Raw genomic sequence first — 23,496 nt, forward strand, 5'->3', positions numbered from 1 at the left:
CGCTGGCCGGAGCTCTGGTACGGTCCGAACCGCGCGAAACGTCGCCCCAAATCGTGCCCGGGGGAACGTGCTCTTCTTTGTCCACTCTCCTCTTCGCCCACGTTCTTCTTCGGCGGACGCCGGCCGTCTAACCACTCCAGCGCCCCGTCGTGCCGCTCGGCGAAACTACAATGCCCCCGAATATTTTTTAGACCCGCGAAGCACTGAACCCGCGAAAGGTGAACCGCGAAGTAGCGAGGGTTCACTGTATTGCAACCAGATACCTATAAAATGTCATTTAATTTGCACTGTTTTGATCGCCACTGTTTTGCTCATTGAACAACAAATGAAAAGATGAATCATACACAGTGTTTGTAAAGATAATTGTCAATGTTTTATTAAATGAAATTCCAATGTAAAATTGTGTAATATTGTGTTATATAATGGGTCTACAACATACATTTCTCACAGACAAGTAGAGCTTTTTCTCATGAAATGTGTTGAAAAAAAACTAACATTTGAACATTGTTTTGCGTTACAACATCCGTGTTTACTGGTCATAAATTATTAACTTAAGTTTAATATACACTACACGAGCTGGGTAGCCACCACGCCTCAACCACCATAACAAGTTCGCTAACCCTTTAAGTCGAACGAGGTAGCTAACATATCGGGTTCAATTTGTACCAAAAATATGCTGTTGTGCCTTGTGTCTCTGTATATGTCGTCATGACGTGTCATTTGACAAAGCCTTGTGTCGATGTTAGTTGTCGATGTAACAGTCTTATGTTAGATGTCAATGTATGTCTATGTTAGATCTCAATGTGTCGATGTTAGATGTCAATCTATGTGTCTATATTAGATGTGTTTATGTTAGATGTCTATGTAAATGTTTGTTAGATGTCGATGTGTGTAAGATGTCTATGTAGAGGTTGGTTAGATGTCGATGTCTATGTAAATGTTTATGATGGATGTCGATGTGTCTGTTAGATGTCCGTGTTTGTTAGATGTGATTGTAATGGTTTATGTTATAGACGTCAATGTAAGTGTCAATGTTAGATGCCCATGCATGTTTGTTAGATGTCGATATATGTGTCATTGTTACATTTCAACGTAAATGTTGTTCGTGCAAGTTTCCAGTCCTCCAGCCACGTGACATCATGTGCGTCAAAGTGATAACTCGTACATTTCACGGAGGGAAAAAAACCAGACACCATTGGTAGTTTTGACCGGGAAAAAAAAAATCATTTATTTTTTTCGAACACCTCATGTCTCTTTCAGCGTAAGAATAAACATGACACGACCAAAATAAAATATACCAACACAGGCAAATATTTAAGGAGCACTCAAGAGATACACTTCAGCTCATTTAATCCCACCTATTTTTACTAACGCAAACCCTTCAATTCTAGCGCCCACAGAATAGTGTGCTATAATGCTATAAAAATATGGAGCCTTTACCTGACAGCGTTTGAATATAACTGAATTCCCATTGCTCACGAAAAACTGAGAAACTAAGAACAAACATTTCAAGCACAAGCTTGACTTGACTTCAACAGTTATATTTTTTCTTTCGTGACAGCTCAGACATCAAAATAATGCTTTCCTTCTATAAAATAAAAACAGCATGACAAAAGGTGCTGAAATAAACTATATACGGAAGTGCGTGAGTGACAGTGTGTGCATGTGTTTTTGCAACGCATGTGTACACCCCGCCATACAAATTACACAATTCGTTGGGTATGTGGTATACACTTAAAAACAATTGCCTTGGAGCAAGTGAACACAACACGTCTCACACTGTATACATGCTGTAGAAGGGCTGGGCGATATGACCTCAAATCAATATCGCGAGAAATCGAGCAATTTTACCTCAATAACGATAAATGCACAATAAATTCCCACGTGGACTAAAATCAAAATAAATGCAGGAATTGCATATTGACTGTTTTTTTTATTGACCAACTGGTACACTTTACTTTCAATGAAAAATAAAAGTACAAAAATCATTTGTATGAACATTCCAAATAGCTTGCAGGGTTCGCGGTTAACTTTAAAAACTGCTTGCCCATAGGGCAAGTGCCACTAAAATTTGCCTTGCCCGAGTGGCCAAATTACTTGCCCGACTTGGGCAAGTGACAATTTTTTTTCTCTAAGAATAAAATGTTTATGGTTGTAAAATGTGCGCCACAAATGTAAATAAACATATAATCTGATAAGCATAAATTAATCTTGTTTTCATCATCAACCATGAAACCCTACTCACAAGAGCAAATGTATCATCCTGTGCAGTTATTGAAAATGTTAATTGTAGTTTTAATAATTAACAAATCTGCATGTTAAATTGGGAAAATGATATTACAGCAATCCAGATGATCAATTTTAAGTCCAGGAGAGCGTATTAATTGAGGAATCACATGAGTAAATTATGAGTGTGGCAAATTTGTGTATTCCTTTAAGACCAGTGCCTGTGGTGCTGCCTCCATAAGTTTCATAGCATAAACAGAACACAGTCACTGACACTATGTCAGGTCACATCATGGAGCTAATGAATTAACAGCCAATAATCAAATATTACTCCCTTCCTTACTCACAACTGAATTGTCTACTTAAAAATATTCGAGCTATTTTAGTCATGTCAGAGGAATCCGAAATGTTCGGATTTGAACGAACTCGTCGCCACTCGTAAACATGCGCAGAAGGTAAGAAAACTTCCGGCTGTCAATTTTCGGCCAAAATATCGTAGGTTTTTGTTGTGTTTTTCAAACTTCAAATGAGGATGCTACGACAGCGAGTTCCAATACTGCGGGATTTATTGACGTCCACTTTAACTCGACATTCACTGAACTAACTGATCCCCGTAGCGCCCGCCCATTACCCCCGATAAGGCCAATGGACCATACCAAAACATAAGGGGTTGTCTGGGTTAAACCATCACCATACAGTGCACACAAACAGATCACACCACCGTTTTCGTCAAAATTAAAGATATTTGGCTGCTTTAAAAAATGCTTGCCCGGTCGGGCAAGTTGCCCATAATTTTACCTTGCCCGTGGCCAAATTTCACTTGCCCCGGGCAATCGGGAAGCGGTTAACCGCGAACCCTGAGCTTGCTTTGCATGACTTGAACAATGTCACAAAGAAAAAGGGTACCTCTTGCGAAATCTTTTTCTGCAAATAGATTGCGCCAAGATGCTCTCATGATGTAAATAATGGCAAATAAAAAAACGCGAAATAAAATGAAAGAAAATGTCAATGCAAGCCAAATAAACAAGTGGGTATTATCGGGGAAAATGTGCCGTCTCGAGTACTCTGCTGCGCAGTCGCCACTTGTCATCTATGGAATGCACAGTTAGGCTCAATCAGGGATCCATGTTGCGACCCGACCACAAGTCGGATGTAGATGCAAAATGCTTGACATGTCTAAGCTCCCGGCCCGATGTAGTCCATATCGGGAAATACGGCTTTCATGAAGCGTTTAAATCCTGTGCGCGCCACGTAACTAGACGAGCTTTATCTTTAGCTATGTGCTAGGCTATCGCGTCCACCTCTGAGACGTTCTCTCGTATGGTGTCGCCTCCGTTCATGGGCTGTTGTCACTTGTCGAACCTTGCTTCTCACTTTGAACTTTCAGCACAGCATGGTTGTGTTGTGGGTGGTGAGAAAGCTTCTGGATTTGAATCGCCAGCAACGAGAGCGACAGACGGGTGGAGTCACATGACTAGAGGCGCTGTAGCGGTCTTAAAGGGGCATGAACATTGCCGCAGACAAAAGGCTTTTCTTTTTTTATTCATCGAATTTTCCGACATGGGCAAAATGATTTCGGTCATTGTAATAAATTTCGGTAACGGTAAATTTTCGGTTTATCGCCCAGCCCTATGCTGTAGCATGGCTTTCTTTGCCGTGGGTGTCAAATATTTTACTTTGTTTTCAGAGTGCTTACAGACCTCTTGGTTTTGCCTCAAAATAATTGTCTGCAAAGCAGTCTGTGCCATCCGCATCATTGATGTGCAGGAGTAGCTTGTTGGTAATAAATAGCTGCAAGAAGTCCGCTGTTTGCCGCAGCATCCAGTGGTCCAGCGCTCGCAGTGAAAGTCTTGTCTGGCAGCCCGAACCATCCCCAAACATTTCGAGATGCACGCCCACTAAATTCCAGAAATATAAACATGGACAAACTTGACATTCTTCCAGATTCTGTCTCTTTGCATTGTTTTGAAGTTACTCCTGCAACTTTTCCACTTCTTCGATCCTCCCCATTGTCTGAAAAAGAAGTGTATATTTTGATTTGAAATAATGACCTCAACATACCAATACATTTGTTTATCATCTGAACTGGATTATTTTGAAACAACATTTGGGATGGACATCTGGGATTTGTTGTTGTGTATATTCAGAGTAATCCTTTTCTTGTATATAGCTAAAGCAATAGTCGCTGGCCTTGAAAATGGGTACAAGACTTGACCAAATTAAGATGCCATAAGGTCTAATTTGCCCCTTCTCTACCACAACCGATTTAGAGGCCATTAGTAACAGATTTGAGAAGACCACTTTTAAAGATATGAAGCCAGAGCTCGGCACCGGACCCATTTTTATTATTTATTATAATTTTAATGTATTATTGAGCAAATGACACAATATGTCAGTAGTGATTACCACAGAAGTCATGTCAAAATAGTGCAAATTCTGAGGTCGACTTCAAATCAGACAGGCGGAGACGAGCGCCAGAGAAGAGATGAGAATCAGAAGAGATGTTGAAGAAGCTAATAACAAAAAAAACAAAAAAACACATCAAATCTCCATGTAGTAGCAACGGGGATGGCTCATGGGGTCAGGAGAAGTGAGCGGGAGATGGGGAGTATGAGGTGCCGTTGGGGACAAAAGTCAGGAATCGCTTCACACTTCTGAAATGCACTCTTACACACCAGTGAAATTGTTGTTGCTCATGCATACTTATGAAACGCTATCATACATACGAGTGAAACGCTCTCATACACACTAGTGAAATAGTTGTTGCTCATACACTCGTCAAATGCGCTCATACACATAGGTGAAACATTCTCATACACACCAGTGAAAGGCGCTCAGGCACAATTGTGAAATTATTGTTATTCATAAATACAACTGAAACATGCTCATGCCCATACACGAGTGAAATGCTTTCATACAAACACCCACACTGTTGAAAATGCTGTCATGAACACAAGATCGCTTACAAATACTAAAATGTAAAAATTAATCATTTATTTAGCAGGGATGCATGGTGGGCGACTTGTTAGCACGATGGTCTCACAATGCAGAGGTCGCGGGATTGATTCCGGCTTTCCTGTTTGGAGTTTGCATGTTTCCCACACGCCTGCGTGGGTTCTCCGGTTTCCTCCCACATTCCAAACACATGCATGGCAGGTTGTTTGGACACCCTAAATTGGTGTGAGTGTGAGCGCGGATGGTTGTTTGTCTTTGTGTGACCTGCGATTGGCTGGCAACCAGTTTAGGGTGTACCCCACCTACTGCCCCAAGATAGCTGGGATAGGCTCCAGCACCCCCCGCAACCCTTGTGAGGAGAAGCCGTACAGATAATGGATGGTGGGATGGCATTCATAATGGACGGCCACCACGGTGGGCGACTTGTGAGCACGATGGTCTCACAATGCAGAGGTTGTGGGATCGATTCCGGCTCCGGCCTTCCTGTGTAGAGTTTGCATGTTCTCCCAAGCCTGCGTAGTTTTCTCTGAGTTCGCCAGTTTCCTCGCACATTGCAAAAACATGCATCCATTTACTCTGATGCCAATGTTTTCTGTACCTTATGGCAGATTTTTCTCTTTGCCGAAGACTATTAGCACTTGTAGAGCGAGGACCTGTGCCACAGTCGTCAACTGCACCCTAAAATCAGATCATTTTGTATTTTAGACATTACACACTACACAGTTAAAGATGGTCCAAAAAAGAAAAATGGATTAATGTATTTCAACTTACATAATACTCTTTAAAGAGCTGACCAGCTCATTCCCAGAGGTACGTATTGGGGCGTATTGGTCGTCTTTACAGAAGACTCCAGGAGGTAACTCAGGTTTGACCTTCAGCCACAACAGAGTGTTGGGTGTGAGTGCTTCCAAGTCGTTGAGGTCGGAAGATGTCCTTGTGATAGGCCTGCTGTTTATAACTGCTTCAGCCTCACCAAGCAAGGTATATTGACTTTCTTCACCCGAAATTTGTTCTTTTACAGTGACATTCAGGATTTTTCTCACAGACCAAATAAGTCGCTCACAGCTTCCTCCGTGGTGGGAACCTGCTGGGGGATTGCTATGCCACTGAATACCTTTTTGCAGCAAGTGTTTCTCGATTTACTTAGTGTTCCATTCTTTGATTGATTTCTTCATTTCACTGTCAGCTGATCTAAAGTTGGTTCCGTTATCAGAATACATCTCTCTCACTTGTCCTCTTCTGACAAGAAATCTTCGGATTGCGTTGAGACAAGCATCTGTGTCACGTGAAGATGCAATTTCCAGATGTACGGCTCGTACAGCGAGACATGTAAAAATCACGCCGTATCTCTTTACTTGTCCTCTAACCCTACTTACTTAGAATGGACCAAAATAATCAACGCCAATTCTCTTGAAAGGCGGATCGTCAGGTAGCACTCTTCTGATGACTCTAGCAGCTCGAGGTATCCAAAACTGTTGATGCAGATTAGCCATCATGTGGTTCCTTCCAGCGTGAGCTGTAATCTCATGAATGTATCTCAGGACTAGCTTTGTGTTATGTGAATCCTTGGCAAGATGGCTTGCTGTTTTGCTGTTTCAGGCATGGCTGCGTGGCTCAACTGTCCACCAACCCTCATGACACCATCTTGAAGTACTATATTGAACTTGTAAAGTGGGCTACTTTTCTTCACCCTTTTTTGTTTTTCAAATATGGCTAAATCTTTTTTGAAACTTCGCCTTTGACAGTATTTCACAAGTTCTCTTTCTGCTTTATCCAAGTCGTCGCAGGTCAAATACTTTCCTTTGACAGTTCTCTTGAATAAATTCATCTTGCCTTCTTCACCTAATGTGATTAACTCCTTTCTATTTTCCTTTACTCTGTCAGTAAGTCTTTCAGCTTTAGAAACCAGGCTACGGCCTGCTTCAATGCTGTCCAAGACGAATAATGGTTCATCCACTGGCCCAGAGAATCTTTGGGCTACAGTGACTGAATTACATGCACTTGAGTCACTCATTTGACCTCCAGGTCATTAATTGGTAATTTGAAGTGGTTTTTGTGTTTAACTAAATTCCTGGACACTGCCTGATTTTTTTCAGAGCTGTACAACCACTAGAAAGGGTGGTTCCCACAATGTGAGTTTTGCTCAGGTGGCCCAACAATGTCACAAAAACAAGTAGGGGTGTGTGTGTGTGTTTGTATAAGCTACATGTTGGGGACCAACATCGGACAGCACACCCACTGTAGGGGACCAAAATTTTTGTGGGGACCAAAAATCTGGGCCCCACAAAAAAGAGCATTGAATTCAGTGATAAGAAGCTCAGGGGGAGGTCCTGTCAAAGTTTCAGGGCTTCCCAGGAAGGTCACAAAAACAAGACGAGTGTGCTAGAAATGTGTGTGCGGAAAAATTACTCAGGATCGCTGTCTAGTGGTCGGTCCCGGTACTGCACTTACGCACACTTCACACACTCGGCTGGTCTGCGCATGTGCAGGACAGTCTGCTTTATGTCAGGCAGCCACCCTCCCCCCCCCCACAGCCCAACCCGAAAAATTGAGATGTTAGTTAAGTATTTATTCCTATTATTGAGTGAGATTACATATTTTTACTTGGCAGCTGGCACAACAGCTAAGCTTGGAGCACAGTTATTGCAAAATAAAATAAATAAACAGTAACAACAATAACGATTGTTAATATTGTTATACTTTATAGCGTAACCTATTTATACTAATTTTCTGTATGCAATTTCAAGTGCAACTAATATAGTTGTGCATATAGATAGCCACCAAACTCCATACATTAGATAAAAATAAGAGCCACGATGTTAACCAATTAACAGTTCAAGAAAAAAGCAGACATCCAAGAACTTGCTTTGTTACTTTTGCGTGGCCAGAACTACAAACCCCAAAGCAGAGCAAACCCAAAACATCAGAGAAAGTACAATACTTTTGTCAAGGAGTGGTGCTGCTGCTTTGCGATCGCTGCCACCATAGTGAACGCGCTCCCACATTCGTGCACACGCACACATGCCACACACCTGTTTTCCACGTCCTGTCAGTCCACTCCGTCGGTCCGCATTTATTTCGTTGGTCAGCCATCACGGTTGGGTGCGCACTAGATCGCTGTTAAACCATCTTCTACGCCACAGTCCTCGTGTTCAACAAACATTTCTCCCGAATTCGCCTACCATGCACAACTCTCCACTTTCAAACCGAGCGCCGCTGTTACTTCCGGGTTTTTAGCGCCAAGCACTTGACGCTAGCGTGTGACGTCATGGCGAAATACTAGGTTTTAAAATAAAAATTTTCTTTTTTTTGTACAGTCTAAGTGCATGGGGTTATGATAGATCGAATGAGTATACCTTTATGTACTCACTAACATTTATGTTGATCATAAAATGTTGTTTTGATGAAGAAAACTGTTATTTTTTAGAATCAATTGGCTTAGGGCACTTGGGCAAACTACGGCCCGGGGGCCACTTGTGGCCCGTTAAACGTTTCAATCCAGCCCCCCAAACTTGAAAAAAATTAAATGAATAAGCCTTGTTAATGGTTTATTTTCTAAATACTGTGGTTTTTCAAAGACATATATATTGTTGTAATGCTTTTGTTCACTTTCGTTTAAAATTAAATGTATTTTAGGACTCATTGTGCCCCCCCCCTCCCAATCAAAAAGTTTGCCCATCCCTGGCATAGTGGATGGGCCGAGGAGTTTAAAAGGCACACATCATGCATTTTTCAGTCAGTTTTAGCCAGGGCTTGGTATGGGGAAGACCAGCTGGTTTACATGTAATCATTAAATTTTCCCAAGTTTTATTTAAGTTAATTGGACAAAACAAAAAAAACGCAATATTCTTCTGCCAGAGAGCATGTAATATTCTTCTGCCATTTTATTGTAGAGGGCCATTTTGAGCCCCTAACAATATTATTCAACCAAGAGATCATGAGTCGTCGCCCACTTACTTTCTGAAGTCAGCTGGGATGTCACGGCTGTGACCCTCGTGAGGATAAAGTGGTTCAGATGGAAAAGTAGGACTAAGGGCTTTTTCTCAGGTTTCCATGCGCAAATCCATGTATATTAGGTTAATTGGAGACTCTAAATTCTCTACTCATCAAATGACATTCGTGACCCTGATGGATAGATAAAATAGATTATTAATCTGCCATGGGAAGTCCAAGGTGTCTGGTAGAAAGAAATGCATTCATACACTCATTACACAGTCAACCAAGCAAAGACACAAAGCCTAGGGCAGGGGCGGGCAAACTTTTTGATTGGAGGACCACAATGGGTTCTAAAATATGACAGAGGGGCCGGACCAGGAGCAGATGGATGGAGTGTTTTGGAAACCTCACCTCATCTGAGAAAAAAAATACATTTAATTTTAAATGAAAGTGAATAAAAGCATTCCAACAATAATATTTGTCTTTGAAAACCACAGTGTTTAGAAAATAAAACATTAACAAGGTTTATTCATTGAATTTTTTTCAAGTTCGGCGGCCCGGATTAAAACTTAACGGGCCGCATGTGGCCCCCGGGCCGTAGTTTGCCCTCGCCTGGCCTAGGGCATAAACACATACATGTAATATCCAATCCGCTTATTCTCACAAGGATAGTGTGCTGGAGCCTACCCAGCTGTCAACGGACAGTAGGCGGGGCACACCCTGAAGTGGTTGCCAGCCAATCGCAGGGCACGCAAAGACGAACAACCATCTGCGCTCAAACTCACTCACAAATGCAACCTCCACACAGGAAAGCTGGGTCCCGGGATCGAACCCTGCACCTTGGGACTGCGAGCCGGATGTCCTAACCAGTCTTAACTCATTAAATACCAGCCATTTTCACTGGAGCAACCCGCTCAATCCCAGCGTTTTCCTGGGTTTTGACTAATATTGCAAGGCCCACAGAATATAGTATTCTAATGCTATATAGACATGGAGCACACCCGAAGAAAGATGAGACTCTCTTCTTTCAACAGAAAAAAATGTTTGTTCCTATCTTTTTCCATTCTTGAGCAATCGGCATTTGAAAATAGCTAAATTTCATGAAAACTCCAATCCCTGGGGAAAAAACTGAGAAAATGAGCTTTTTGTAAACTGATGCATTTTGACCATAATTTGAATTTTGACACTATTATTTATGGCTTTTATGACACCTCTAACATCTAAATAATGCATGCCTTCTATAAAATAACAAAAAAAAGCACAAAAAATGTTTTTGATAAAATAAATTTATTTGCACATAACACTAAACGACTGAACTGTTGAACTATGTACAAAAATGAAATACATCAGTGTCATACATACTTTTTTTTTGTGTGATATAAAATAAAACAGTTGCCTTGATGCAAGGGCACACAACATAGTTCACACCACATTCTTGTTTCACTCCGTTTGCCTTTGCGCAAACAGACCCGACACTTTCGTTGTGGTCTGGCTTTGCTGGTCCGTGGAAAATAGGCGAGCTTGTGTTTGTCCACTGGGGTTTGTGTGAAAATAATTGTCTGGGAAGTGATTGCTGGCATCCGCGATGTGCTGCAGAAGCTCATCCGTGAGAAACAGCTGCAGGAAATCAGCTGGCTCCTCAGACTCCAAATGGGCAGCGGCATTCAGTGGTCCAGGGGTTGCTGTAAAGTCGATTTTCCTCGGTTGCCATCCAGTGTGACGCCATCCGGAACCACTGCTTCCTGATGCACAACCTGTAAATTACAGAAATATAAACAATTGGAAATATATATTTATTGCTGCATTTTATTGCTGGCGTGTGAAGTTTCATATTATAATTTACCTTTCTTTACACCAACAAGACGAGGAGGAACTTTCTTGCCGCGGGATGCACAATCTGTGAATTTTAGAAAGTATGCATGATTACCACACCATTCAGTATTGTTGTTTCCTCGTCGGGGAGGAGATACGCTCGCGTCTAACTGCACATTTATGCGACATTTTCTGCCCGCAAGATGCATGATATGTACAATAAAAGCATGAGGGGTAAAACCACATGTTCAATGGTAACTTGCGAGCGCTTACCTCCTCGTTCGGGGGGATCTGGTGAGGACTCTCAGCTGCTTTGGCTATTGTCCGAAGGCAGGCGATGCAGGCCGCAAGGCACGCGCACCCTCTTTAGACGCCTGTTTGTTGTGACGACGACGAAGCGTCATCCTCTCAACCAAAGCGTCTCCATCGCCTTGATGCTTTTAGGAAGCTTTTTTTTACAAAAACGCATTCCTCGATCGTCATTTGCTTGGAGGATTTCATTGCTAACGCTACTAATGCGACTGCTGCTAGTGCTGCCGATGCTGCTGCTACCCACGCTGCTCTCCACACTTATAAGTCTACCCCAGGATCCCGCCCCCCATTTGTACCTCTGGCGCAGATTCAAGGCGGATCTTTTGCACCTCTGCCCCCTGCTGGGTGATTTTTACATGATTCACAATGCGGACAAGGCTGATTCTCAGTCAGAGGTTGCATCAGACCCTTATGTACACTATGACGTAAAAAAGACAGGAAACGTACTTATACGTCTTTGGTAGAGGGCGCCATTGCATTAAAAGACGTCTTTGTACGTCTAAGGGAGTAAATGAGTTGAACAAAGTACAGGGTCCTTCACCTGACTACAGATGATCTTCTGGGGACTTTATTTGGTTTTAATCACTTTTGGGGTCTGTATCTATGCACACTCCCTGGTTTTGCTACCTTCCCGGGTACCACATACACACTGCTTAGTTTCTCTGCCTTCGTGGGTACCACATACATATTGCTTGGTTTCTCTGCCTTCCTGGGTACGACATACACACTGCCTGGTTTTGCTACCTTCCTGGGTACCAGTCACACAAACGTCAGACGACTCAGCACATACCGACTGTCTCAGCACTACACACTTTCACTCCAAGGCAGTGCTGTGAACCAACTTACTGACAAGAGGTAGTATTTAGAATTTTAAAAAGTGCTTGAAAGGTTTTGTTCATGTAAAACCAACAGATTATGACATTATTATTATTATTTAAATCAGTATTAAACAGCATCAGCATAGGTTAAAGATATTATACAGACTATATACGATAAAAAAATACTAAACCACCCTTGCTTTTCCGTCATTTCTTGTATAAGTTAACACACAGATGTATAACATTTGTTTATACAAATATAACGATTAAAAAGTAGCTGATTAGAGTTTTAATTTTGTATTCATTAATCTGTAATAAAAATGGACATATTTTGGTTAATAAAATTAACAAGAAATAAAAGTAAAGGGTGTTCTAATACTTTTTTCAAGATTGTCCTAACATACATTTAATGTTTACAGTATATGTCTTCGGAAGAAGCGCAGCATTAGATTTTTTTTTTTGTTCTCTCTCTTTGACTTCTGAATTTGAATTTCTGTCACAGATGTGCTTGAATTCTATTTTGGATGATTTGTGTTAAACTGCACAAATATTTGAAGAGCCATAGAATTCAAGAATCACACCAGTGCTGCTACTCCTCCGAACGGGTGAACGCCCTTGATTAACAACCTGCGTTGAGGTGGCTTTTGAGATTCGTGGTGTGGGAGAAAAATCTCTGAAGGCATTCTTAGACTTCAAGAGAGGGTCCACAATTTTCAAAGATTCACTTCCGTCTGAATCAGAGGCCTCACTTGTATCCGGAATATATTCATCTCCACTGTCATCTGAGTTGGAGTAATAATGCTTATCCATTCCAAAGTCAGCCTGTTTTTTTAATCTAAAAAACAACAACAACGAAATATAAAGGATAGAAGGCAGGAGACCAATAAAATATATGCAATTTGCTTGTAAGATTCCCTGAAATCTATATGGGTTGTTTACCTGTATACTTTTGGTCCTCCTGAGCCTTGGGATAGTAATATGGTCTGGGTCTGAGGCGCAAAGTTCAGGGGCAGGATTTGACAATGATTCGTCAGAATCTGTGTCGTTATTCCAAGGAAGATTCAGCCCATATTTTTTGTCCAAGGGAGGAGACTGGGTTGCATCAGAGTCCAAGAGAAAATTGAGAACCCATTAAATACTTAATCCCCAGAGGAATCTGCACAGAAAAAGGTCTTAATTCTATTTGAAAAAAAAAAAAAACTAAAATATTGATGAATGATATGACAAAATAATGTAATAACAAAATTAATTGACCGTAACAAAAAGCTCCCGGGAGGAAAACTACATTAAATGTTTTTTTAACAGGGCAGTGAAAATATTGGAAAATAAAAACGATAATAAATAAAATAATATAAAAAAAGAATTCAATGTGTATCGATGGACCCATATGAAATACTTATATCGCTATGTACTTATCAGCCATATCGCCCAGCCCAATATGTAACTGCAACTTCAAAACCTCGGGCCATAACAGGATTGTAACATGGGATGCATATCTTCATTCCTAAATTTGTAGATCCCGAGGAGGCTGCTCAATGGTCCTGGTAATCTAAACCTCAACCAATTCGGTCACAGCCAATGTTCTCCATCCTTGTTAAGAAGTTTTGAAATGATTTAATAGATATACTATTGCAAACTATACCAGAATTTTAGACATTTTAAACTTTTGATCACAATTTTACCTATTTTCTAAAAATCTGAAGAATCCACATGCCAAATCACCTGCTGTAGACACATAGGTTCTGTTCTGACAGATAATTCAGTTACAGGTTGTGTACTTAAAGCCAATAAGAGGGCAATGCAGCAGTCGACAACCTGACGAAAGCTTAAGTCTCCCAATGAGAGAACTGTAGTGGCTGGTAGGTTCTTAGATTGTAACATAGTAAAGACATATACTAGGCATAACTGTATATCATATGATGATGAGGGAAAATATTATTAGCTACGATTTATGTCCAGATATATTAGAAAACTTGTCCAACCAGCACAGGTCTATCTAACTGTAATTTTAACATCTCAAGACACGACAGGATGACCACATGATACGCATACCTCCTTTTCAGAGTCTGTCAAAACTTGAGAAGGCTGCTTCGATGTTCTGGTGGCATCAACCTCAGCCGATTCAGTCATTGTCGGTTGTCCTCCATCCTAATGAACAAGTTGAATATTAATTTAATGAATTAAAAAAAGAAAATGGATCAGAATTTTACACATTTTAGGCTTTGGCCACCCAAAACAAAAACTAACAAGTTCACGAATGAAACAAAACCAATTACTTTAGCGCATGACAATTAATCTTCAGTAGAGATATGTTGTGACTGATATTTCAGTCACAGGTTGTCTTTTGAACGCCACCAGGGGCGCAATGGAGCACAGGACAGCCAAAAGTCTTCTTGTCGGACACCTGTAGTGGCTGGTAGGTTCTAAGATTATAACATAGTAAAGGCACATACAACTCCTAACTGTATTTCATATGATAATGAAGGAAAAGATGATTAGCTATGATTTATGTCAACAATAAAAATGGCTCTACGGGGTCCCCACAAACACAAACCTGACAGTTGGGTGTCAGATGGCCAACATACCTGACACGCAATTCAACTCAACTGGACCCCACAACACAAGAAAAAGCTGAGTGAGCCTCAAACCAGACATACACATTCACTGACAAATATCCTGTGACACCAGATATATTAGAAGTCTTGTCTAATCAGCACACGTCTATCTAACTGCAATTTTAACATCTCGAGACACGACAGGATGAGTACACGATACGCATACCTCCATTTCTGAGTCTGTAAAGCCTGGAGGAGGCTGCTTCGATGTTTTAGTAGCATCATAAATTTATTGAATTAATTATATTTGAGGTTGGATAAGATTTTTACACATTTTAAGCCTTAGCCACCCAAAACAAAACATAAGCTCATGAATGAAATAAAACTAATTAATTTCGCCCATGCCAATTAATCTTCTGTAGACGCGTGTTGTGACCAGTGTTGTTTTTGGCAGGCATTTTAGATTTTGTCCAAGTCATTTGGACAAAGTGCTGATTTGTTTACATCACATTTAGTCATCCCAATTCGTTATAGTTTTAGTCCAGTTTTAGTCAACGAAAACTAAAAAAAGGGTTTTAGTCCAGTTTTAATCGACGGAAACGCAAAAAAAGTTTTACCCTAGTTTTCGTCAATTTATTCACAAAGGTTTTAGTCCAAGCGGCACGGTGGCCCAACTGGTTAGCAGGATGGCCTCACAATATTGAGGTCGTAGGTACGATTCTGGCTCCGGCCTTCCTGCGTGGGTTTCCTCTGGGTAATTCGGTTTCCTCCCATATTCTTAAAACATGCATGGCAAGTTGCTTGGACACTCTAATTGCCCCTAGGCATGAGTGTGAGCGTGGATGGTTGTTCGTCTATGTATGCCCTGCGATTGGCTGGACACCAATTCAAGGGTGTACCTCGCCTACTGCCGAAGACAGCTGGGATCGGCTCCAACACCCCCCGCGACCCTAGTGAGGAGAAGCGGTACAGATAACGGATGGATGGATGGATGGGTTTAAGTCCATTTGAGTTAAAACAAGGCATTCAAGGTTTCCACCCAATAACAAAGACTTTTGGATGGACTACAAAGGATTCTTCATTACAAACAGAAAAAAGTGGCAACAGTGGAATCAATGCTCACTGCTCCAAAATAAGCAGAGAAGCAAAACATTTTGTTGGGCAACTGTTGTGGCTTTATTTCACTAAAAGCAACATAAAATAATTTATGAACCACATGCTAACAATTTTGTCTCGTCAACGAAAAAAATTCATGTACATCACGTCATGTTTTCGTCATAAAAGAACCTCGTTTAGCTTGTCATCGTCATTAAAAAAGGGGCGTTAACGAAGTATTTTCGTCATAGTCATCAGTGACGAAAACAACACTGGTTGTGACTGATATTTCAGTCCCAGGTTGTCTCCTGAACACCACCAATTGGGCAAGGGGGCGCAGGAAAGCCTGGGGTCTTCTATTTTTACAGTATAGAAAGGCTAAATATCAAATTGAAACAGTGTTTTATATCATGAATATACAGGGTTGGTGCTGGTTCTGGTAGGGAAACCACAACATAAAGATGTCCTTAATTAGTCCCACAATGGGGATATTTGCAATATGGCATATGATGGCCTAACAGGGCCACCGCCCAGAAAAGAGTAACGCAGAACTTTGTAATACTGTCACTCCCTGACCAGTTCGTTGTTCCTGAAGAGCCAAACTTTGACTCAGACCCACAAATTTGAATTACAGATAGTGGACAATGGAGAACTCCCCCAGTCAGTCAGCATGTTCAACTTCCATAGAAACCTCAACATACATTTATTAGATTGCCAAACTAATTGGAAACTACATCACCAGAACACCACAAGTGGGCTCTGTTATTGTACTTAAAGATGCATCTTACAAACCTGTGTTCTCCAAGGCCAGCTGGTCCATAGTCTTAAGTTATTTCTTCGCCAACATCAATGTCTCGGAGCGCAAACAGACAGAGGTGTGGTCTGTCCTCTGTTGTCTTCTTCTTCATTTTACAGTTGGGGTGCATGTGGTCATCATTAACCAGTCTTCCCAGACTGCCATCTTCTTGAGCGGCATCAACACTTAAAATAGATTTAAAAAAAAAAAAAAACAATTATTCAATCAATGTCAGAAATTAATCTTTGAGACAATCTTGTGTACACAAAACATAAAAATAGGAAATCCACAATTTTTAAATCTTCTAAATCAAATCATACAAGAAATTTCTATTGGAATCAGACCCTATTAACAGCTTGTCTTTGAGACTTCATGGTCTATATTTTCATTTGTACAGATTCAACGCATGAATAAAAGTAATTACCGTATTTTCGCAGTCATAAGCAAACAAAGCTTGTCAGTCGATGCGTCCATTAAATGGACAAAGTACCACTCACGTCCATCAGCCCTTGTCATCAACGAGCTGTTGGAAGTGCATGTTAGCACACCCTGCTGGGCAAAGAGTGAGTTGTCCATGCTTACAATCGACCGTGACAAATACACCATCTGACTATAATGTTTGGGTGATGGTGTTGGAAAAAGCTGGACAAAGGGCAGCTGTCCACAATGTTTTAGTCTGTCTTATCATTTATGTTATTGCAAGCAAGAAACGTCCCAGGTTTAGACAACAGACAAAAAGTCCAAAGCATAACAGCACATCTCTTTAAACAGCCATGCAAATCTCTCTAAACAGCTATGGGATTGTGGGTCTCTGCTCCCAGAATGCATTGCTTGAATTAGCTAAGGCTGAGTGGCTTTTGTATTATTTTCATTTTTTTTGGGTATATTGATGGCATGAGAGATACATGTTTGTGTTAATCTTATTTCTATGTTTCATTGTTTGCTTGTATGATGAGTTTTTTATTTTTTTTTGAAACCGTGACTCTAAGGAGTGTGGTGAGCAGCCAAGTCCCTCCCCTGACGTTGCTTTGTAGGCTATTGCCAATGCACCTAATATTGGCCTGAGCCATTGTCAGCTATTGTCAATAGAGACTTGGCGTCTGCTGCAACAATGGGGTGATTGCTCATGTTATTGGGGCATAGTAGGCTGCTATCGGCTGTGTCAGTGTGGGCAGCTCTGCCAAGTTCATGCTATGCTAACAGCAGCTGTGCTATCGTCTTGTCAGGCGGTGCGTCCAGTATATGTTACAAAGATAGAAATAGCGGCCTCAACAGGTGTTGCGCCCTTTGACACGGCGCGTCTTTTGGGTGCGAAAATACGGTATACATTTTTGCTTAGAGAATGATTTTTCCCCTAACACTTATGGGATGAGTATGTGTTTATTTTTTTAAATAAAAACAAAAATAAGATAACATCTCAATCTTTGCCTCACCTCCAAGTTTTTTCTTGCCGGCGGAAGTCAAACAAAAAGACAGTGCCTCTTCCATCCATCTTCCTGCGTTGAGATTTATCAGAATCTATCAATTTTCCTCTGTACTCCATAATAAAGAATAAAGTCGTCTTTCCTGAAAGGGGCCTTGGTAAATACTCCTCGACCTAGTTAACAGGGAAATCAAGATAGCTTCGTCATATTTTTAAGCACACAAATAAGGAGTCATCATATTCATTTGGGCCACTATACTAATGTAGGGTGGTTTGAAACATTGCTTCTTGTGAGGGATAGAGCAGAGCCCTTCTTTATGATTTTAAAGGAACAGACCAGCCAAAATTCATTTTCCAGCATTGCATTAGCCAGTATGTATTAGGACTGAAAGTACAAATGTCAATGGCACCTGGTTACGTAAAAAAAAAACTTTAAGATTATTTAGTTTCATAACAATGACATACACTGTATACACAGTCATATTGGACCGCGTCACGTGATCTCTGTGACGTATAACGTGCTTTACACTAGACTATCAATATCGGACTTGTTCACTGGTCTATTGTGGTATAAAAATGCCGGAGGGCGTCATCAAGTACAGCCTTAATTTAGGTAGAACTCCTACCATCAGGTTTCACGCTCACTGAAATAACTTGAAACTGACAAAAGAAAAGGTCAAGACACTCTTAATGTAAAATAACCACTTAAAAAACGATGTCAGCTTGGTTATCAGAAAACAATAATATATCTTAGCAAAAGCGTTAACATCATACCTTTAAATGAGTTTATATACTTCGCTTCTAACTCTGCAGTCTTGTCCAGACCCTTGACTGCATGTTCAATAGTATCCTGCTTTGGGGACTTCCTGCATCTCAGGGAAGGCATTGTTTATTCTATAAAGAAAAAAGACAGTTTTGTGTTGAGAATTATTAATACTATAGGCTAAATGGAGTTTTAACAATATCAGTGTAAGAAAAATAAATTATAAATTAAAAAAATATCAATCCCTCCATCCCAATTAATGATTTCAACCATAATAGTTTATATTGAAGTTTAAACAACAGACAGACAGATTTATGCAGTGTGACTACAAAAATCTTACCAAAATTGCATTCACAGTAACCTTTGCTTTAAGAATCATGTAATTAACCAGTGAACATCGTGTCTTACACAAAAATTAATGACAGAAATTATCATGGTACTTGCATTCTGTTGTTCTATAACAAAAGTGCAAGCTGTTAGCTCCGCAAAGCTAACGCAACAAGCTAGCGTCCCTCGTGCTCACATTCAATGCAAACCTGACCACCGGATGAAAATACGCGTCGGTTTAGTTCTTTAAATGAGTAAAAGCACCATGACGTTTTATAATTATTCAATGCTTAACTGGAGCTCGTCAATTATGTCGATGTAGGAGCACATGTTTGCTAGGCCAGTGTTGTAGGCCCACATCCATGGTGCTACTTTGTATAGTGTTTTCCACACAACTATCTCTAACCATGAACAAATGCACTCGAGGCATGTTTTGAATAAAAACAAACGAAAAACACTTACCTCTCCGTTTCAACAGCAGTTCGAACTTCGAAGTGGTGATATTCTCCAGCGTTAAGCACCTGCTCGAACTGCGAATAGGTCAAATTCAACAGCGTCTTTTTTCTGTCTTAATAAGGACGCGATGAGAGGAGGAGCGCTTGCCTTTTCGTCAGCACGCCCCGCGCGGGTGGTGCTGCTTTATCACTCTCTATCTGTGCCCGCCCGCCGGCATGTCGATAGAAAAATAATATTCCTTCAAACATTACTTTCATCTTCTTAACGTTTTGTAGTGAATTTAACAGGTTCACCACTTTTTTCAAATACACCAATGGAAAACAGGTCTTAATTGAGGAAACATACAAAGAGCGTCTCACAAACACCTTATGATGAGCAATGTAATTTGATCACGTTTTTTGTCACTGCCTGGACGTCGGTTCACTGGCCTGGTGGCAGTGGCTTGTAGACACTGTCACTGAGTGGGAACGGATCTCAAGGTGGGTCAAACTAACCCAAGCAGTGGATCGGTCCGTTTTTTAAATTTATTAATTTTTTTATTTTATGTATTTATTTATTATTTAATACAAGGGCTTCGGCTCACTACCAGTGGGCGGGACCAAAGAATTTGGGTTTCCTTTGAGCTAGGAGGCAGTCAAAGGCAGTCCAATCCCCGGCAACATAAAGCGCCTAGCTCTGGGGACATGGAATGTCATTTCTCTGGTAGGGAATGAACCCGAGCTGGTGTGTGACTAGACCAGTGGTTCTCAATTATTTCCTGTCATGCCCCCCCTACCAAGAAGAAAACAATTCGCACCCCCCCCACCACAATTTTTTTTTACATTTCGTACTAATGTACATGTTCTTTGCATATTAATGTTAGATTGTCAATAAAATATCTTACCTTAACAAAGCTAAATTGATAAAAAAATATATCATTTTGAGAACGACTATTGTGAGGATCTCGAAACTCAGTACTCTGTGGTGCTAATATTGATGAGATGATAAATATGTTGAAGCCACAGAACAAAAAGATTAGATATTGTTTGGAAATTAATGACGTACATAACAAAGGAATATCAGCCTTGATTGGAGTACATTACTGCATTTAAATTTTTAATAAAAATGAAACAATTATTGATGTTATGACCACTATGAAGAATTTAAAAAAACAATATATAGGGATAATTATAGTTTTCATTTTGTTATGTTTAGTCTGTTCATGTTGCATTATTTTTATGACAAAGATGATGGTTAATCGTAGGTTTGTTGCCCAAATGTACCGTTACAACCTGATTAATGTTGAGAATGACGAACTCAAACTGGACACTAAAACGTAAAAACACATGGACTTCTTGCCCCTGTCCACACACGTGCACACACACACACACCATACACGAAGATCCGGGAGGTAAGGACGGCTGTCCTCTCCTACAACGAGGCAAGGGCCTCCACCAAGTCACCCCAGGGACAAGTTTTATTCCCTGATGGTCATCAAATTATGAGGATCTCATTCTACGCCGGAAGGGAGGAGGGGAATTTTTCCCTAATGTGAGGTTTTCGCTCCTCCACTGATGATCACACTGTTGTATGATTTCATTATGATGATCTGTCTTAAAGCCGTAAGGACATGATTTTTAAATCCACAACAGGGGGGAAATGTAAGATGGGCTGAGGATAGGTAATCAGTTTGTGTATTCATAATCATGTTTTTATACACTCATTAATGTTTAACACACACAGAGACACTTACTTGTTATTTTAACACACACACACACAGACACCGTATCCTGAAGATGTGTTTAGTTAAACTGACCTTGGGTTATGATTTTCTGCCTGCTGGAGTCCCTGGTGATTAGTTATTGATGCTTTAGTTAAACTGACCTTTATACCGTGAGTTATTGATGTTTTCTGTCTCTTGGTGATTAGTTGTTGATGCTTTTCTGTCTTCTGGTGATTAGTTATTGATGAGTTAGTTTCAATAAAAAGGCAGAACGGAGGGTGAGAGTCAGAGGGTGTGCGGGATTGAACTGGCAAGACGGCTGTTTCGCCTCCTGGCTCCCTCTCCCATTCTGAATGGCACAAAACGAAAGTCTAAAAAAAGGCGTCAGGGCATTTTTAAACCGGACAGTAAGTCGTCACTGTCTTGGTTCCTTTTTGTGCCTTGACCCATCCCGGAATTATTGAAAGGATGCAGTCCTATTTACAGGCCCCAGTGACACCCCAGGTTTCTGTTGTTTGTACGAGGGCGCTTAATAGGTACTGCTATTCACAATCGTCTTAGGCTGTTTCTTTGCAGAAGTTTATGGACAATGTGTAGTGCTGTAGGATGCAGTCTAGAGCATTCTTGACATTGAAGCTTTTGTTTCCAGCAACTGCTAATGCGACCGTGCATCAAACATGCAAAACACAGACCCTTGCTCCTCAAGAAGTCAATCTTATCCTTGTGATGCTTTCTCCTAAATTCCTTACAAATTGTGAGACTGTTGCTCTCCATTACAATTAGCACATGGTTTGGCAATAGCATCCACTGAAACAGGTTCTGCCTTTGGCGTGGTGGTTTTGTTGTTTTCCATCTTGGCGGGCACAATGACTGTTGTGAAGACTTTCTTTGATTTTGGTGTTTCTGTGTGTTGTGATTTTGTTTTCTGTTTTATAGAATCTTTCGTGCTTGTCAACAAAGTCAACAAAATCCTTAAACTTCACTCTTCTATTTGTTCTTTCTTGGAGATTGCAGGCAAATTTTCTCCAAGATTCTATAAGTCTGTATGGAAGTTTGTTTGCCAATGCCTTTATATTAGCCATGTTGTCCAAGTCCTCCATGTAATTAACATCTGCCATTATGTTCAAACAGCCCATAAGGAATAATGTGAAAGACTGAAGTGCAACACCATCTTCAGACTTGATTGTTGGCCAATCCATGGCTTCCTTTAAATATGCTTCTGCTATCATGAAGTCATCACCATAAAACTCCTTCAAGATTTGTTTTGCTTTGGTATATCCTGTCAGAGGTTCCATATGGATGCAGCTCTTCACCAACTCATGTGGTTGTTCACTAGTATACTGCAGCTAAAATTGAAGATGATCACGGTTATCACTTGTACGGCCTTCAATCCCATGTTCAATGGCACCTATACAGGTTTTATAATGCAGAGGGTCGCCTTTAAACGTAGGAATGGAAAGTTCGGGAAGTAGCGATGCTTTTTGACTCTTTGCTAAGTATTCTGCGACACTGGCTTGCTGTGAGATTGCTTGGCAAAGGCCATCAAGCACATGTCCCTGTTGTTCTCTACTTTCTGTCTGATGTGGAAATCTAGCCATTGGAATAGTCGAAGTGGGAGCATTTCAGGTCAACACTGCTTGTTGCTCTGATAGGCTGTGATGGTAATTGAATGTTTTTCCTTGTTTAAATTGTAACACACTCATCAGGAATGTGGATACCATCCTCCTGGGTATTTTCATATCTTCTCAAGACATCCAATTTAGCATCAGACTCAGGGAGTGCCGTTTGCATTGCATGCATTTGCTTCTTTGCCTTAATTGCAGCTTCTTCTTGCTCAAGTGCCAACCTTTGTTGTAAATCAGCAGCCTTTGCCTTTAAACATGCTCGTTCCATTTGAGCCTTTAATTTAATTGAAGACGTTGACAGAAGTGAGCTTCTGTCTGTTAGATTCTTTACTTCTACTTCTATGGGTGTAGTTAGTTGATGCAGATCTACTATCATCAGGTGATATTTGTTTATTGCATCCTTCCTCTGCACGTTTCAAAACGTCCTTCTTCCATTGCTCACATTTCCATTAATTACATTTTTTGGATCAAACCAGTTATTTTGGTCATCGGCAAAATCCTCTTCAGTCTTTAAATTTTGCACACCGGAATTGAGGTCCACAAATTCTTGCTCCATGCCGCTAAAGCAAACACGAAGCTCAGTTTTTTACAGCGTCAACATTTGCATCATCCTCCATCAATTGTTCAATTTGACGTTGCATGGAGGTCAATTGAGCAAATTTGCACCTGCGTGCCTGCATCCGTTTAGGCTTGTG

General features: G+C 40.7%; 1 long non-coding RNA gene across 1 annotated transcript; it reads right to left on the reverse strand.

Moving 5' to 3' along the window:
* Nucleotides 1–17,950: 17,950 nt before the first annotated feature.
* Nucleotides 17,951–19,556, reverse strand: LOC148315601 (uncharacterized). Its single transcript, XR_015840768.1, has 3 exons — nt 19,481–19,556; nt 18,703–18,822; nt 17,951–18,102 (listed from the first exon to the last, which is right to left on the reverse strand). It is a non-coding gene; the product is annotated as an uncharacterized LOC148315601 (long non-coding RNA).
* Nucleotides 19,557–23,496: the final 3,940 nt, after the last annotated feature.

Source organism: Idiotropiscis lumnitzeri, unplaced genomic scaffold (genome assembly GCF_059441095.1).
Source record: "Idiotropiscis lumnitzeri isolate Australia: NSW breed Sydney's pygmy pipehorse unplaced genomic scaffold, RoL_Ilum_1.0 HiC_scaffold_82, whole genome shotgun sequence".
Lineage (NCBI taxonomy): Eukaryota > Metazoa > Chordata > Actinopteri > Syngnathiformes > Syngnathidae > Idiotropiscis > Idiotropiscis lumnitzeri.